Here is an 18,117-nt window from a genome sequence, read left to right on the forward strand (position 1 = left end):
GTGTCTAGCTATGATGAACACACATTGCATGGGTATATATATACCCAGCAAAGGTTGCCTGTCCGAAGGATCCGATAGATGATCGAAGGATCATCTATCGATGTCGAAGGATCCTTAGGCACCTCGAAGGATGGTGTATCCTTCGAGATCTATTAGTTTCCATCGAAGCATATCTTTCGAGCAGATCGAAGGATCTAAATCATCCTTCGATCTCTTATCCTTCGAGCCAGACAATAACAACCATAATTCTAACTGTTTGTCCAAGTCAAACCAGGAGGACGGTTGACTTGGTCAACTTACAGACTAATAAAGACATCGTTTTACATCATGACCGAAAACAGACAAAGTACAGACATAAGTGCACCAACAACAGTTCCACCTCCAACTTGTGGATGTCGTCGCGTGTACAGTATTCCCTTTTGATCAGTTCTTTAAAATCGTTCCAAGGGGTGGCGTTAGCAGCTGCCAGCCCTAGAATCTGAACTTGCGCATTCCACCAGGTTAGCGCAATCCCTTCCAACGTGCCAGTGGCGTACTTGACCCTGCGAGCCTCAGGGCATTCACACATCTCGAATACTGACTCGAGCTTCTCAAACCAATGGAGTAGTCCCACTGCTCCTTCCGTGCCACTGAACGTGCTTGGACGACAGTCCATGAAGTTCTTGAATGTGCAGACAGGTTGTGGAGCGTTTTGACCTATTGTGCATAGAATAGGACAATATTAAATACAAAGGTTGATTTAGGAATGTAGGATTCAAAGATCCTAATGTGTATCCCATCCGCAGGGTATACTACCTGCTTGTGCAGCTGCAAGTGCCGCAGCTACTTGTTCGTTGATAAGGGCCGTCAACTGGGCTTGAGTCATGTTCACACGTCCAGACATGATCTTCATAGTAAAAGTAGAATAAGTGAGAATGGTTCGCGAGTAGTGCGATGACAGAAGAGTGTAAGCACATAGGTGTTCTCATGTAATGACGTATAGTAGGCAATGTAATCTAAGCATACTACGAGCAAAGTTCTATGTAGTTCTAACAAGCAGGTAATAAACATAAACCTTGTTACCTAGGATGTTGAGTCTTGCACGTGGAGCGAAGCGTCGTTGTGGATCGTTGAGAGCACTGTTCTGGTTATAGTCTGGTTTTAATAAAAACGTTTTTCCCATATTAAAACCAAGTTCTCTATAACCAATGGCTCTGATACCAATCTGTCACACCCCCAAATCCACACGCGGAGTACCACCGCTTGGAGGCGTGACATGACCAGGATCAAGCCACCAATCATATTGAACATGTAATTAATATCAAGTAAAAGTAAAAGCAAACCAATCATTCAATACGATAGGTGTTCAAAACATAATTATAGGTTCAAAGTGTAGCGGAAGCATAAGTATGAAAACCCAATGTATAACATAAGTTCAAATGTTTAAATGTTTTAACATGGCATCCACGATCCATGTCCCACAACGACCTGCTCCTCCCTGTGCAAGCTCCATATGTACCTAAGGTCCTGCAAGGCATGCAGCAGAGAATCAACAACTAGTTGAGCGAGTTCACAGTTAATAGTTCAGTAATTGTAATAGAATAGTAAGCCTTGTGTTCGTTCATTAAGTCATGTATCGTATTAGTTCGTATCGCGGCCCTCTAGGCATGTATGCGAAGATTAGGGGAAGTATCCCAAGTATTCTAGACTAGGTATATTTGTATCGCGACCACCCGGCATGTGTGCGAAGTTTAGTGTATAGTTCACGGCCTCTCTAGGCATGTGTGCGAAGATTAGTCATATCGCGGCCAACCCCGGCGTGTGTGCGAAGATCAGTTCTATAAGTATCACTAGTCTAGTCGTATCTTATCAATCACCCTTCCTCACCCGAGGACCATATAACTAAGTTCCATAAGCTAGGTAAGTGCAAGTAAATAATCCAAACCCATTCCCACCCTGGGAACCCCATGCCTTGGCTGTGTGAACTCACCTTGGTTTGCTCGGTATGCTAGGTATGTGCTCACGTTAATCAATCACGTCCTAAGGTACGCATGTATACATGATCAGTTTATATCCAAGTAGTTCACGTATAAGCACAAACAATGCTCACCAAATAGTACCCATCACTAAGCAACATCACACAAGTCATGCATAGTATTAACAGCAGTTAGTTAACTCAGTTAAGTTCAACAGATTATTTAAAGTTACAGTGCAAGTTATCCAGATCGGCGAAACACCCCTTTGTTTCGCCGTGAGCCCCTTTGACGAAACACTGTGCTTTCGTCGTTCACACTCTTGGCGAAACATATCTTGTTTCGTCAATTAACCTTGGCGAAACACCCCCTTTTATTTCGCCGTAAATCCCGTTTCATCAACTAATCAGTTACGTCGACCGGTTAATCATCGTTTAACAGTTACACCATCATCACAGGAAACCCTAATCTGCCGTCACAACATCATCGATCATACAGTCATGCATAATTCATACAGTAATCATATAGCAATTCATTCATAGTTACCGATTACTAACCATAACATAATCACGGTTTTACTGTTAGACGATTTAACATATGATTTAGACATTGCACAAGAGCCCAATTACATAACCAGCCTATCGAAACCCTTTTATGATGATCATCAACAAGAAATCTGTCACACCCCCAAATTCCTCCTGCGGATAACACCCGCTTCGAGGGCGTGACTGACCAGGATCCAGCCACCAATTATACTGAGCATTTAATTAATAGTAGAAGTATTTAATATCCGGAGTAATTAGCAACATTAGAGTTTAGATTCGGTAATTAGTTTAACAAAACAGCGGAAGCATAAACCAAAATAGTTTTAAAGACAGTTCATTGTTCAAAACAGTTATCCCGACACACGGGTTTGACGAACACTACACATCCCCAAGCAGCAGCTCCTGAATCATTGGTTACCTGCAAAGCATGCAGTAAGGGGTCAACAATAATGCTGAGTGAGTTCACTAGTTGTCCAGTTTTAATTACCAAAAACTTGTTTCACCGGTTAATTTACCCGTTTATACATGCCCTGGGGAGCTACCCCAAAAGTTAGCGACTAAACTGTTTTTCCAATACCGAACACTAGGTAACCGTTGCGTATCCGCAGGATGCCCCGTTGCCAATGTTCTATCATCATTGACGGATTTCTGAGTCTATTAGTTCACGCCCGTCCCAGACCAGGGCACGGTGTGAGGCTGGTAAACACCTAAATAGCGCTATCAACTAATAACCCGTTCGCCTGAACCCGGCGACTAATCGGTATTTGTAGTAGGGACTTGAGTGATAGAGTTTCGTTTAGTGCCGTTAGTTGCAATCCGTATAAACAGTAATTAACCAAAAGGTTTCCCAATACCCGGGAAGGAAAAGTAAGTTGTGTTCCCAATAACCAGGGAAAGTATGTAAATGGTATCCCCTTTTACCAGGGGATAGGATTGTCCAAAAGGTTTCCCAATACCAGGGAAGGAAAAGTAAGTTTTGTTCCCAATAACCAGGGAAAGTATGTAAATGGTATCCCCTTTTACCAGGGGATAGGGTTGTTAGTCTCGTGTCCCAAACCACCGGGACGCATGCTTTTAAGTTGTGAACTCACCTTGGGTTGCTCGGTAGGTTTAGGTTACTTGTCAATCACGTTGGTCACCACGTCCTAACATGGTTACCGGTATAGGTCAGGTTTGGTGCACAAGCAATCGCGTAAAAACTATACACATAACTGGCACGTAACATGCAAAACAATACAAACAGTCATGGGGTTATTGGGCCGGCCTAAACAATTAAGCAGTCAACAGTAACACATAACCCCAGTCAACAGATAGCCCATAACACATAATGGCCCAATAACCAAAATGGACAGCCCAGTCGTAACCAGGAGGTCTCGAGTCGCAACCAGGAGATCTCGGCTTGTCACGTTATGGTTGCGAGTCGCAACCGTTTGGTCTCGAGTCATCATGCTGTGGTTGCGAGTCGCAACCGACGTAGTCTCGAGTCGCAATCTCGTGGTTTCGAGTTGTCCTGCTATGGTTGCGAGTCGCAACCGTGTGGTTTCGAGTTGTCACGCTTTGGTTGCGAGTCGCAACGGCGTGGTCTCGAGTCGTAATCGTGTGGTTGCGAGTCGGAAGCTGTCCCTTTCATGTACACGTGATGATGCAGATATGACAGTCCAATTTGTACATATGAAATCAGACCCAGATTAGGAAACTACCAATAAGGTTTCTACAAACACTTTTCCAAATCTGACCATTAAACCAAATAGATCAAACTTTGCCATTTTTAAAACCTTCAAACCATATTCAACAAGTTCATCTTATGTTCTTAGTTTTCTAGGGTTTTCATGCCAACATAATCACACATTTTGAACCAAAAATCATATATTTCAAACAAGATTGTCATGTAAGAACAAGAAACATATTATTTGTAGCCGAAATCTTAAGTCTAGCAACATCATTTTGCAAGAATAATAAAGCATAATATGTTTGGCTATGAACACTTTTAAACTACCCTTTTTCTTGCCATTTAAACATGTTATCACATATATTCAACTTCACAAATCATCCTAAATTCATACATAACACTATGAACCAAGCATACAAGTCCATTCAACATAACATAAATCCTATGCACAAGGATAATACTAACCGGTTGTGAAGAAGAAGAAGGAGCCGAAAACAAAGAGAAAGGAACCGAGAAGATGGAGTGTCCGAGTGATGGTCTTGACCGAGTCCTTGTCCGAGATCCTTGAGCTTGAACCGAAAATTGGAGGAGATGGTAATGTTGTTTGAGGGTTTTCTTAGTTGAGAGAAAATAAGGAGTGTATGTGTTGGTGTGTTGTGTAAAATGAAGGAAATGAAGGAAAGTGGGGATTTATATACAAGCATCAAATAGGCTAAGGGTGGTTTCGGCCCAAACCGGTTACGGCCCAAAGGCCCACTCGCAACCGCCCGGTTGCGAGTCATGGTCTCGACTCACGTACATTTATATATAATACGTACATTCAACACACATTAAGCAAATAAAGATCACGTTTCCATTTAATAATATTTATATACACAAAATATTACAAGGTGTTCGTTCGGAAAAACCTAGAGTGTCACATTATCCCCAAGTTTTAAGAACTTTCGTCCCGAAAGTTGAAGCAGCCACTGCCAAGCTAGCGTGTTTTAACGGGGTGTCACATCATCCCCACGTTAGTTTGGAATTTCGTCCCGAAATTCGGTTGTAGCTTCAGTGCTGGGGTTTTCGTTTGGGAATAACTGGGATACTTGGACTTCATCTGGTCCTCCCGCTCCCAGGTAAACTCTGGGCCGCGACGTGAGTTCCAACGAACTCGAACAAGAGGTATTCTAGTGCTCTTGAGGACCTTAACATCCCGGTCCGTGATTTCGACAGGTTCTTCGACGAATTTCAACTGTTCGTCGATTGTGAGTTCCTTCAGAGGAACTACGTGCGTCTCATCTGACAGACACTTCTTCAGATTCGACACATGGAAAACGTTGTGAACTACACCGAGTTCTGCTGGTAAGTTCAGTCTGTAGGCCACCTTGCCTATTTTCTCAAGGATTTCGAAAGGTCCAACGTACCGTGGGTTGAGTTTGCCTCGTTTACCAAAACGAACCACACCCTTCCAGGGTGAAACTTTGAGTGATACCCGCTCCCCAACCTGGAGCTCAAGTGGTTTCCTGCCCTTATCGGCGTAGGCCTTCTGACGGTCACGAGCGGCCGCCATGCGTTGTCGTATTTGAGCAATCCGCTCAGTAGTGTCTACCACATGTTCTGGACCAGTGATTTGACTATCCCCCCACCTCTGCCCAACGAAGAGGTGACCGGCATTTACGTCCGTACAATGCCTCAAACGGGGCAGCTTTAATGCTGGTGTGGTAGCTGTTATTGTACGAGAATTCCACGAGTGGCAGATGCCTTTCCCAGCTGTTGCCAAAGTCGATTACATAAGCGCGAAGCATGTCTTCTAAGGTTTGAATAGTTCGCTCGGACTGCCCGTCCGTCTGTGGGTGATACGCTGTGCTCATATCTAGACGTGAGCCAAAAGACTTGTGCATTGCTTGCCACAGTTCCGAAGTAAAACGTGCATCTCGATCAGAGATGATAGAGGTGGGCACCCCGTGCCTCGAACAACTTCCTTGAGGTATATCTCCGCCAGAGTGGAGAATTTATCTGTTGTCTTTGATTGCCAAGAAGTGTGCGGATTTCGTGAGTCGATCCACGATCACCCAGATAGTATCGTTTCCGCGCTGTGATCTAGGTAGGCCAGTAACGAAATCCATGGAAATTTGCTCCCATTTCCGTTGTGGTATCTCTGGTTGTTGGAGTAGGCCTGAGGGTTTCTGATATTCCGTCTTGACTTGCGCACAAGTCAAACACTTGCTGACGTAAGTTGCTATGTGGGCCTTCATGCTAGGCCACCAATACGTAGTCTTAATATCGTGGTACATCTTGTCCGAACCAGGGTGTGCTGAGTAGCGAGATTTGTGCGCTTCATCCATCGCAAGTTCTCGTAAGTCGCCATAGAGTGGGACCCAAATGCGTCCTGTTACATAATAAGCACCGTCTTCCTTCTGTTCTAAGCGTTGCCTTGACCCGCGTAGGGCTTCAGCTCTAACGTTCTCTGGTTCCAGTGCTTCTATCTGAGCAGCTCGTATTTGCGAAGGTAGACTAGAATGGATCGTGAGTTGTAAAGCTCTTACGCGCTTAGGCGTAGTGCCCTTCCGACTGAGGGCGTCTGTCATTACATTGGCCTTGCCCGGGTGATACCTGATAGAGCACTCGTAATCATTCAGCAGTCCGACCCATCGTCGCTGTCGCATATTCAGTTCCTTCTGCTTGAATATGTGTTCTAAACTTCTGTGGTCGGTGTAGGTGGCGCACTTGGTTCCGTATAGGTAATGCCGTCATAACTTAAGTGCGAAGATCACTGCTCCCAGTTCCAAATCAAGCGTTGTGTAGTTCCTTTCGTGCGTCCTAAGTTGTCGAGAGGCGTAAGCAATAACCTTCTCGCGTTGCATCCGTGTGTAACTGGGATCCTGATTCGAAGCATCATGGTATACCGCTAGATCACCCGTACCCTAGGGTGAAGATGATGCTCAGTGCATTACAAAGTTGGGATTCGAAAGCTGAAAAGACGTCCTCCTGTTTTGGTCTTTCACGAACACAACACCCTGCTGTGCCAACGAGACTTAAGCTGTGCGACCTTCGAAAATCTTGTGATTAAGCTGCGATAGTATCTAGTGGGACCAAGAAACTCCTGTATCCTCGAAGGGATCTTTGATGTTGATCAGTTCCTAACCAAAATGGATCTTAGCGAGATCCATGTGTATTCCCACTTCGTTGTTTGATAAAAAGAAAATGTGTACTTCCCGAATCCTGAAGTCATACTTAGGTAGACTTCGCACGTAGACGCTCCTCCCCTAGAAGCTCTACAATGGAATACAAGTGTTGTTCATGGTGCCCCTTTCTCCTAGAAGTGATTCAAAACGTACTAGATAAACACAGTTGCAGTGTGATCCATAAAGCAGCTGGTGGGTTGTTCACCCCAAAAGGTCATGGAATAATTCATCCGGTGTCTCCTGGGAATGGCCTTATTGCGTTTACTATGCCGTTTTAGGAACATCCTCCCTTTGGACTTCCATCTGATGTTAGTTCGTTCGCTACTCAATCTTCACATAGGAGCATGACCCATGTAACTGGTCAACAGGTTGTCAATACAGGATCGAGACAAACGGTTATGGGCTGTCACCTTGATGAGTTCTTAATAGTCAGTATACACACGACAAGGTCCATCTTCCCTAGGATAAGTGGGGCTCCCCCAAAGCGAAGAAATAGACCCTACAAAACTCCTGTCCAACGGTTCCTATAGTTGCTTTGATAGATCTTGCGACCTTCCTGGCGCAAAATGGTAAAAGTACAAGTAATCAGGGCTGCCTCAGACGTGAGATCAAACTGAGATTCCGCCTAACAAATTTTCGGAAGAAAAACTGAATGTTCCTCGGATAGCACGCCGAGAGAAACAACGAACAACTGGTGGATCCTCGATCCACTTTTCCTTAGCCTTAACATCCGTAGCGGTTGCTAACACAGCGGAGTAATCCCTCTGTAGACACTTCTGGCCTTCACAGCTGAAATGGCGCTAACTATTGAACTACTCTGATGCTTTAGAACAAAGGCCGATTCTCCACACAAAGTTTTCTCCTTACTGGGTATATTCGCGTGATTCCTGGGTAACCAATTCACACTAACTACTGCGTTGTAACCATCGAGGGTGGTAGAAGGAAGGTCGTCATCGGACACTCGTCCCACAAGGTCGTGTTTACATCCTAACGAACTTTTGAGATTCTATTTGACTTGCCATCAGTCGATTCCACATCTGGTTCGGTTTCAAGAAGTATCAGGGTCAAGCAGAATAGAGATGAAGCAAACAACTACCCATACAAGCTACCATGTTGCTACTACGCCTGGCGTCGCCTGCGCCAATCCTAAATGCCCTTCCACGAGCATCATTTCCAATGTTGTTGTTACGGTTGCGAGGATTCCCATTACTATTATCATTCCCCTGGTTGTTGACCTTGATGTTGTCGCGACTGTTGTTTCTGATGGCGTTGCTTGAAATGGTGCGCTACGATCCTTCACTGACAAGTCCATCTTGTCACGTTTCCGTGCCGCGTCCCAAGGTGTACTTATTGAGCTGGCCGTTACGCATTTCCGCACCATTGTCAATTGTCATCGCTTATGGCCCGACTGATTCGTAAGAGCTGGCTCCTATGAGCCGCTGACTGGAGTTAAGGGTTCGATTGGAGTCAATTCGCTGATGCTCGTTGTCGGTGACTAGGGTCGTTCAAATGCTGAAGCCAGTAAGGTACTACGTCTACCCTCTTGACTGAGTAATACACGGTATGTTGAGATAGTGTTGCAGAAGTGATCGCACTTCGGGATTTAAGACGTCAACACGTTAAGTTCCAGCAAGCGAAGAAAGGTGAGAAGGATATAGACCAATCATTGTCGTTTCAACATCCATCCCAGGGATGTTCGTACAAGCACCTAATGTTCTACACAGTTCGCTAGGCGTTCATATGGGTGTTCAGGTAATACTCGATAGCATCGAGGTTCGAAAGGGATGCAGTGAGAAGTGAAAAGATCGTGTTCGAGTAGGAGACAATCACTGCTACGGCTCCTATGGACTGTTGTGTTTCTCATCATACAAATAACGAAACGGAACCCCTTTTTCACTTGTTAAGCCTCACTGGGACTCACATCCACCCCACTATATTATTATGTGTGCACCCACAATAATATTGTGATTTGCATGTTCATCTCAGCTCCTCTTAACTCATGTCAAATGGTTCCCCACACTCGAGTAGATTTCAAAGAGTATCAAGTAGTGTAAGTCATGGAGGTTTAGGGAATTACCACCCTATCAATCACATGATACGAGAAAGTGTACATGAATTCATATTGGTGTGCTAACGTGCAATCACATGCAATATCGTATGTGGGCGTTCACTAGTTAGGCATACTAGTACGTATAGCGAAACAGGAAACATAAAGTAAGCAAACAAGTAAACACTGGTCCGAGCTATGAGGTCAAAAGTGTTGAGCCTTGTACTTGGAGTGTAGTGTCGTCACGAGTCACGGGTTATAGTCTGGTTTTCTCCAAAAAGATTTTCCCCTTTTTTTTTAAACCAAGTTCACTATAACCAATGGCTCTGATACCAATCTGTCACACCCCCAAATTCCTCCTGCGGATAACACCCGCTTCGAGGGCGTGACTGACCAGGATCCAGCCACCAATTATACTGAGCATTTAATTAATAGTAGAAGTATTTAATATCCGGAGTAATTAGCAACATTAGAGTTTAGATTCGGTAATTAGTTTAACAAAACAGCGGAAGCATAAACCAAAATAGTTTTAAAGACAGTTCATTGTTCAAAACAGTTATCCCGACACACGGGTTTGACGAACACTACACATCCCCAAGCAGCAGCTCCTGAATCATTGGTTACCTGCAAAGCATGCAGTAAGGGGTCAACAATAATGCTGAGTGAGTTCACTAGTTGTCCAGTTTTAATTACCAAAAACTTGTTTCACCGGTTAATTTACCCGTTTATACATGCCCTGGGGAGCTACCCCAAAAGTTAGCGACTAAACTGTTTTTCCAATACCGAACACTAGGTAACCGTTGCGTATCCGCAGGATGCCCCGTTGCCAATGTTCTATCATCATTGACGGATTTCTGAGTCTATTAGTTCACGCCCGTCCCAGACCAGGGCACGGTGTGAGGCTGGTAAACACCTAAATAGCGCTATCAACTAATAACCCGTTCGCCTGAACCCGGCGACTAATCGGTATTTGTAGTAGGGACTTGAGTGATAGAGTTTCGTTTAGTGCCGTTAGTTGCAATCCGTATAAACAGTAATTAACCAAAAGGTTTCCCAATACCCGGGAAGGAAAAGTAAGTTGTGTTCCCAATAACCAGGGAAAGTATGTAAATGGTATCCCCTTTTACCAGGGGATAGGATTGTCCAAAAGGTTTCCCAATACCAGGGAAGGAAAAGTAAGTTTTGTTCCCAATAACCAGGGAAAGTATGTAAATGGTATCCCCTTTTACCAGGGGATAGGGTTGTTAGTCTCGTGTCCCAAACCACCGGGACGCATGCTTTTAAGTTGTGAACTCACCTTGGGTTGCTCGGTAGGTTTAGGTTACTTGTCAATCACGTTGGTCACCACGTCCTAACATGGTTACCGGTATAGGTCAGGTTTGGTGCACAAGCAATCGCGTAAAAACTATACACATAACTGGCACGTAACATGCAAAACAATACAAACAGTCATGGGGTTATTGGGCCGGCCTAAACAATTAAGCAGTCAACAGTAACACATAACCCCAGTCAACAGATAGCCCATAACACATAATGGCCCAATAACCAAAATGGACAGCCCAGTCGTAACCAGGAGGTCTCGAGTCGCAACCAGGAGATCTCGGCTTGTCACGTTATGGTTGCGAGTCGCAACCGTTTGGTCTCGAGTCATCATGCTGTGGTTGCGAGTCGCAACCGACGTAGTCTCGAGTCGCAATCTCGTGGTTTCGAGTTGTCCTGCTATGGTTGCGAGTCGCAACCGTGTGGTTTCGAGTTGTCACGCTTTGGTTGCGAGTCGCAACGGCGTGGTCTCGAGTCGTAATCGTGTGGTTGCGAGTCGGAAGCTGTCCCTTTCATGTACACGTGATGATGCAGATATGACAGTCCAATTTGTACATATGAAATCAGACCCAGATTAGGAAACTACCAATAAGGTTTCTACAAACACTTTTCCAAATCTGACCATTAAACCAAATAGATCAAACTTTGCCATTTTTAAAACCTTCAAACCATATTCAACAAGTTCATCTTATGTTCTTAGTTTTCTAGGGTTTTCATGCCAACATAATCACACATTTTGAACCAAAAATCATATATTTCAAACAAGATTGTCATGTAAGAACAAGAAACATATTATTTGTAGCCGAAATCTTAAGTCTAGCAACATCATTTTGCAAGAATAATAAAGCATAATATGTTTGGCTATGAACACTTTTAAACTACCCTTTTTCTTGCCATTTAAACATGTTATCACATATATTCAACTTCACAAATCATCCTAAATTCATACATAACACTATGAACCAAGCATACAAGTCCATTCAACATAACATAAATCCTATGCACAAGGATAATACTAACCGGTTGTGAAGAAGAAGAAGGAGCCGAAAACAAAGAGAAAGGAACCGAGAAGATGGAGTGTCCGAGTGATGGTCTTGACCGAGTCCTTGTCCGAGATCCTTGAGCTTGAACCGAAAATTGGAGGAGATGGTAATGTTGTTTGAGGGTTTTCTTAGTTGAGAGAAAATAAGGAGTGTATGTGTTGGTGTGTTGTGTAAAATGAAGGAAATGAAGGAAAGTGGGGATTTATATACAAGCATCAAATAGGCTAAGGGTGGTTTCGGCCCAAACCGGTTACGGCCCAAAGGCCCACTCGCAACCGCCCGGTTGCGAGTCATGGTCTCGACTCACGTACATTTATATATAATACGTACATTCAACACACATTAAGCAAATAAAGATCACGTTTCCATTTAATAATATTTATATACACAAAATATTACAAGGTGTTCGTTCGGAAAAACCTAGAGTGTCACAAAATCCGATCTTGATATATTACAATTGTAACCGATAGCATAAATCCTATTGTTGTCAAAATCATTGCCACACATGAACACAAACGTTATTCAGCATCTACTACATCGATTTCAAGCAAAACAGATAGTAAGGATTCAAATCAAACAATTACGCAATTATTAGACACTAACCACGAAGAATGGAATAACAACTTGATTGATCCGGGGTTTCGGGGTCACACGATTGCCGTCAACAGAGGAGGGGGTGCTCTAGGGTTTCTGATATTTGCCAAGAGTGGCGAATGAAATAGAACACTAAGTATATAAAGTCACGTAACGAGTTGGGCCCGAACTGGGCTTTCGGCGAATCTGGGCTCGGCGAAACACTTTGTTTCGTCGAGATTGAGTTGACGAAACAAACTTCTGTTTCGTCGTGATGTTCTGGCGAATCAACTTCTGTTTCATCGGGTTTATTCATGTGTTAACCGTTTAAGGTTTTTCAACAGGTTTCATGTTATACAATCAAACAGATAATCATGCAAACACAATACGTTTTATTATAACACAAAGTGTACAATTACAAGTCAAACAAGTCAAACAACCAAACTGTCAAAGTCAATAGTCAAAGTCAACGTGCAATAAATGCGAAAGTGAAAGTCGGAAACTCGAGTTGTCACAATCATTCCATGTGTAAACATAACAAACAAGCATTCATTAAGTCACGTATAACATGCAGTAACGGTTAGCGTTTAAATAGTGTTGTGTTGTGTGATTGATGTGATTTGAATATAGGTAACATATGTAACACCCAAAAGTGCGAAAGCAAAAAGGGTTCGAGTATACTCACAACAATGATGGATTGAAGGGAGCACTTAGAGAGAATTTAGCCTGATCAAAACGATAGCATAACGATAAGCGATACGTAATAGGGTGAGAGGTGACAGTGGATCGGTCAGTACTCCGTTCGGACGGCAATCCGATCGGGTAGTGGGTCGATCGGGTGGCAATCCGCTCGGATGGTCATCCGATCGGGTGACCTTTCGAGTGGATTGTTTCCTCCTTTGGGAAGGATGTGTTTGTGTATGATGGCTTGACTTTTGAAGTTTTTGTTGTAGCATTTTGAAAACACAGAAGTGTTTCTACCCTTCAGGTCGATCGATCGAACGGCCGTTTGATCGGGCGACAATCCGGTAGGTTGGACACTTAGTGGGAACAAGTTCACAGCAGTTTGTCACTCTATCGGATTGTAGTTCGATCGGGTGGCAAACCATTGTATTTGAACATGTTGAAAAATTGTTTAAGTGTTGAAGTCAAGACATCACATGGTTAAGGTGGCAATCCGATCGGATGGTAGGTCGATCAGACAACACCTCGTTCGATGTCCAGACCTTAAAGCTTGAAACAAAATTAAGTGTGGGACCCAATGGTGCAAGCCGATCGGGTGGCAACCCGATCGGTTGGCAATCCGATCGGACAACAGTCCGATCGGTCGACACTCCGTTCTGGTCGGCCTGATCGTCTTCTTCCTTTGTTGTTTTGGTAGTTTTGCAGTTTTATCGAGACGGTGTGACAACGTGTTAATCAACAGAACCCCACCTTGACCCCAGTAGCCCGATCGAACAGGAATCACCCAAGTTCAACCAGTTAACCAGTTCAAGATGGTTGTTCTTGGTTAACCCGAAATCGGTGGTCTCGTGGATAGAGGTCGGATCTTGAGCTAACACATCACTAAGATAGAGTAGAAGGCTAGAACAAGGCCCGATTCTATCGGTTTTGAGTGCATTGAGTGTAAAAGAGTTGAAAGAAAGTTAGAAACCATCTTTCAATCCTTTTTTCACCGCGAATATGTTTAGATCTATGCAAGATCTTTGTTTATTTGTGTGGAAATCGGTTAGATCCAAGTTGTTCTTGGTGGATTGAAGCCAAAACATGAAGTTCATAAGAACACCATGATGACGTCATCCTAGAACACCTCAAATCTAGTGGTTTTGCGGTTAAAAGTTATGATTTAAAAGATAGAAAGGTGTAGGAGTGCATGTAGATTAAGGAAGTACAAGATTTAGGACGAGATCTTACCGGAATCGCGAGAAATCGGAGAAAAGGTGAGGTTGGAGCGCTTGGTCGGACAAGAGAGTGCAAAAGTGGTAAGTGGTGATGTTGACAGGGGTATTTATAGGGTTTCCCAAAAAGGAAAGGGTGGAATGTGGCTGGTTGAGCTGGCAGCCCGATCGAGTGGCTGGTCGATCGAGTGGTAGCTCGATCGAGAGGCTGATCGATCGGCTGGTTGCTTGGTCGATTAGCCACTTGATTCGAGTGTTTGGTGCGACGAGTTTTGCAGTTTCGATTGCGATTGCGAGCGTTGCCATGCGATAGAGTTTCTATTCAAATTACTTTTAATCCCAACTACTATATCTAACATACAATCATTAGTGAATTAGGATGATTCTATCTTGCGTTTGGCGTTTGCAATTCGATTGCGATTCAGTTTCGATTGCGTTTCGGTTAATCACTTCAACATAAACATAAATAAACATGCAGAAGTAACACATAAGGCACACATACACACATAACACAATATCCAGAACGCGTAATTCGAGTTGCGAGTACGATTGCGATAAGCGATAAAGCGATCAAACATGCGATAAACATCGAATAAACCTCGATTATTACTAATTACACCACATAATACAACTAACATAAAAGCATAAAAAGACTAACTACAAGTCAAAGAAGTCAAAACAGGAATTGATCAAGGAGTGACAGATCGCATTTAGCAATCTTTTCTTCCTTTGACTTTATTCTTGACTTTGACTTTGACTTTCGAAACACGGGGTGTTACAACCTGAGCGGATGGTCATCCGGACGGATGGCCACACGAACGGATGACCATTCGAACGGATGGCCATTCGAACAGTGTGTTCTGTGAACTGTTAAGGTTTTCGATGTTTTGATCTTAGTGTCCTGTATAGCAAACAACAAGTGTTATCATAATCAGATCATTTGGACAGATGGTCATCCGATCGGATGACCATTCGAACAGATGGTCAGTGGGTGAAGTTTTGTAAAATTTTCTAAGTTTTGGGTTCATGGAGACGGTGTGACAACGTGTCAAACAATGGACACATACTTAACCCAGCTACTTCGGTCGGATGGGTATCACCCCTTTCGAACCGACGAGTTGTCTTTGATGGAATTTCATGTTTGGACCCGTAAATCGGCCGTTTTTCCTATGGAAATCGGTTTTCAAGCCGACTCTCGACTAAGGAACGAGTCGAGAGTCTGTTTGAGTCCGATTTCACCAAGGTTCTGTATAAAAACTAAAGAAAAGTTCGGAAATCAGTTGTAAAACGTGAGGTTTATCAAACATGTGAAATTTCGTTAGATTTGGTATAAAAGTGTGATAATCCTTTAGATCTTGTATAAAAGTTGTGAAAATCCGCTAGATCTGGTACCAATCTTGGTTAAATGGTGCTCCACCACAATTTGCACAAGCAACCGAGTGGAAACCACCTTCACGAGCCCTAAATCAGTTGGTTTTCGAGAAAAAATTGAAGTGTCCGTGTGATTTTGATGAAGAATGTGGTGTAGAAGTGATTAACGATCAAAGTTGTACAAGATTTGAGGTGAAATACTTACGAAATCGCCTTGAATCGCGATTAAAGTGACTGAGAGTGATTTGAGTGCAGGTGGTTGGATGGCCGAGTGAAAGGTAAGAATGAAGGGTTAAGTGCCCTATTTATAGGTGATAGTGGCAGGGCTAGTCGAATGGGGTTAAATCGGTGCAAAAGTGTCAAGTGTCGGATGGCGTTCCGGTCGAATGGCAATCCGGTCGGATGGCCATCCGAGCGGATGGTCATCCGAGCGGATGGTCATCTGATCGGATGTCCATTCGGACAGCCGATTCGCGTTTGTTAGTTTACCGACTTTGGTTCGTTTTGCGAGCTACGTTAAGTATTGCGTTGTGTATTATTGTGAATGATCATTATTATAGCATTATTATTCCTCTAGGTATCCAATAACAAGGGTAACTTCGTGTTTTGGATTTGGGTTAAAACTAGTCTCTCGTTTATCAAGTATCAAGGCATAACAAGTGTCAAGTTCCTAGCATCACAAGAGTCAAGATTCAAAGCATCACAAGAGTCAAGATTCAAAGCATCACAAGAGTTAAGATTCACATCGTTCATATATATAGCATCACAAGAGTCAAGATTCATATTGTTCATATATATAACATCACAAAAGTCTCACATAGTTTAACAAAATTTGAGATTCAAATAGTATCATTTCTCATTATGATCGATCGTCTCGAGTGTAAAAGCATCACAAGACAGGAAGTATGACGAGACTTGCTAGATAGTAAAAGTATCAAAACGCAGGGCGTTACAGGTGGGGGAGGTGACGGAGCTGTGGGGTGGAGGAGAGGGTGGCGGCGGCGCTGTGGGGTGGAGGAGAGATGTGGAAGCCGTTTTGGGAGGAGGAGAGGGGTCAGAGGTGAGAAGGGAAGGAGAACTAGGGTTTGGAAGTGGTATGAAGAGATTAGAAGAGGGAAGTCCAGGTCTACTGGAATAAGAGGACAAGCAAATGTTTTTAAATGGAATCACTTTAAAAAATAAACACTCTGCGAAACAAAAGGTCTGTGCGTGTCTGCACGGCGCAGACAAAAGAGACCAGGAAGAGCTTTTAAGAAAAAAAAAAAAAACAACCCCTTAGTCTCGAATGCTTAGAGACTTTTGATGTAGTATCTTATCTTGACCTTTGGAATTTATGATTAGATGTCTATGAAGTATATTAAGAGGTTTTTGAACTAAGAAATTGAAGAAACACTAGTTCTAATAAGTAGGGGATAGAACCTAAGATGGTAGTCTCAACAGGGGGTTCATCCTTAATCATTTCTAGATCAGACAGCCGATGGTGTCTTAAGAGCTAATATGCAAAGCAGTAACATCGTGAGCTCGTTACAAGAAGGAGAGGTGGGGGTTCTTCTTGTAAACACCCTCCAGTGTGAGAATAAGTATCGCTTTAAGAAGAATAAAAGTGTGTGTTAAGAATGAGAATGAGAGAAACCGGATCTCTAAACGTTTGGAGGAATAGAGTATTTATAGCCGAAGGGTTTGGAGAAGAGTGTGGGCTGACGGGTCTTGGGCCAGACGTCGCTTTCATGGAATATCCACTTAGTCCCCTTTGACACGACAGGTAGTGTCTGTAGAGGTGGAGGCGACATGCGCAACGTGATTGGCTACACGTCATCATCCAAGTGTACTTGTTGTCGTGTCTGTCATCAGCCTTGGGTGGAGATTGTGGAGCAGCAAGTGATGAGAGCTGATTGGATCCACGTCACTGTCCTTTGATACTTCTTGTCCCCTGCACGATTGTCTGTCGTGGGGATCATTTTGGTAGGGCCTCGCATCGCGCTGATTGGTTGCAGGCACCTGCCATATGTTTGGTTGTTCCACTCGTGAGTTGTCATGGTGCGCATACGCGGCTAGGCCATGCAGGGGGTGTCCTTTATGTTCTAATTTCCCTACAAAATTACCGCAGATGTCCTTTATGTTCTAATTTCTTTATAGGCGGTGTCCTTTATCCATATAAAGATTACAAAAATGGATATCTGATGTAAAGAAATTAGAACATAATGGATATTTGCTATAAAGAAATTAAAACATAAGGAACATTCGTGTAATCTTGTTAGTTAAAATATAACGCCTGAAATTTGCTGAAACTTAAAGGACATAAAATGCAATTTACCCTAAAAAATACAAGTGTTCATAATACTTCTAAATTAGAGAAATAGAGTTACTTTGTTGTAATATTTGGTGAAGGGTGCGAGGATCCTGGTATAATAATAGGTGATGCATTAACCAACCAAACACCTGTTTTTTTTTATTCTCATATAATGGGTCATTTCATTCCGCCTCTCATTCCTATTTACCAAACACTGCCATGGTTTTTTATTTAGAGGGTGT

The sequence above is a fragment of the Helianthus annuus genome, chromosome 9, assembly GCF_002127325.2.
Source record: "Helianthus annuus cultivar XRQ/B chromosome 9, HanXRQr2.0-SUNRISE, whole genome shotgun sequence".
Lineage (NCBI taxonomy): Eukaryota > Viridiplantae > Streptophyta > Magnoliopsida > Asterales > Asteraceae > Helianthus > Helianthus annuus.